The following is a 1900-nucleotide window of genomic DNA, read 5'->3' on the forward strand; positions in this document are numbered from 1 at the left end:
GTTGGTACTCTATTTCCACTTTAGTTAGGATGTTAGTACATGAATTTGCATATATTTAAATTGAATTGAATGTGGAGGTTACCGTGTACAAAGAATTTTTAAAGAAGCTTGTGTATTTTCTGAGTGTACTCATCACGCATCCATACTTACTTTTACGCTTGCATTAGCCTTGTGAGGATGCCTGTACGTACTGATATACATAATGTACAAATATGTGCACTATTATGCACATGCTCATATACCTGTGTTTTTTGTTTTTGGATAATTCCATGTACATAGAGTAAACTTATAAAGAAAACTTGATGCATTTTGTATGTACAGTAATTGATATGTTACAAAAGAAGAGTAATTATCATCTGAATTTGCTTTTATCTGTTTGTACTAAAATGTTCCACAAACCTACATTTCATTTTTTTAGTTACAAAATTTGTTGAAATAGTTTGTTTTGAGCTATGAAAATAAAGCAGAGATGTAGTTCAGTATGGTTAAGTTATCACGTATTAGTATTGTTGTGTGGTTAACCAGAGTACAGTGATTTTTTTCTGAAATATGTTTAATAAAAGTGTTTTGACAGTCTGTACTGTAAAAAAAAAAGTTTTGGTTAAATTAACACAAAGAAAATTTCCTTTGACCAGTTTCCCTACAGTGTACAAGCCAATAGTGCTAATGGTAGGCTTTTATGTCTGTAAAATTTTCAGTATTATAAGTCTTAATCGTCTTTGCAAGTAATTTATTTTTTATATACATTCATCTTATTTTTATTCTCGTGATTGTATTAAACAATAGTATTTCTGATTTAGTAACTCCCAAGGGCAGCACGTTTATTTCAACACTTTGATTCCTTCCTCGTGTAGCATACAGTTCCAGTCTTCTTAGGGCATGGAAGGTAGACTGATGATGTAGAAGACACTTTATCGTTAAGGAAGTTGGCTCCGAAAAAAAAAAAAAAAAAAAAAAAAATCAGGGCTAGTGTCTCTTGTGTGATGATAAGGTTGTTGTTACACATGTGAGCAGAGTACATACATAAGTCATATGCATATGACATAAAGAAGAAAAAAAACGAGATGTGTGAAAGGTTATTTATACATTTAGTTTTATCTTTTTTTCTTCTTCTTTTTTTTTTTTGACAAAAGTGATGCCAACTCACAATTGTAGATCTGAAAGGTCACCAAACTGTATCTCTATTCTGCTGTGGTTCCTGGGTGGTGGATGGCATTGCCTATGGTAGCCTGTGGCAGACTATTCCTTTCCAACAAGTTTTTTGGCATTATCAACATGTTATGATATTAAAATGTAATACATACTAGAGGGTTTCTTTTCATACCAAAGAAGATATTGTATTGAACAAAGTGTAATCAGTGAGTAAGCAGGCAAAGTGAAAGAGAGTGATTGTGTGTATGTGTGAGTGTGAGTGTAAGTGTGAGTGTAAGTGTAAGTAAGTGTAAGTGTAAGTGTAAGTGTGAGTGTGAGTGTGAGTGTGAGTGTAAGTGTAAGTGTAAGTGTAAGTGTAAGTGTAAGTGTAAGTGTAAGTGTGAGTGTGAGTGTGAGTGTGAGTGTGAGTTGGATGTTAGTGTGCGTGAGAGTATAGAGTATGAGTCATAGTATGATATGAGAAAGCGTCATAGTAAGCAGTAGAGTGTGAGTGTGAGTGTTAGTGTTAGTGTTTAGTGTTTATGTGAGTGTGATATGTGTTGAGTGTGAGTTGTGAGTGTGAAGTTGTGTGAGTGTGAGTGTGAGTGTGATGTGAGTGTGAGTGTGAAGTTGATTGTGAGAGTGATTGTGTGAGTGTGAGAGTAGAGTTGGAGAGTGAGTGTGATGTGAGTGTAGAGTGAGAGTGATGATAGAGACGTGAGAGTGTGATAAATACTGTGCTATTATAAGCATCACCACAAAACCTACA

Source organism: Penaeus japonicus, unplaced genomic scaffold (assembly GCF_977035675.1).
Source record: "Penaeus japonicus unplaced genomic scaffold, GWHDUDI00000001_assembly GWHDUDI00000010, whole genome shotgun sequence".
In the NCBI taxonomy this organism is placed as follows: Eukaryota; Metazoa; Arthropoda; class Malacostraca; order Decapoda; family Penaeidae; genus Penaeus; species Penaeus japonicus.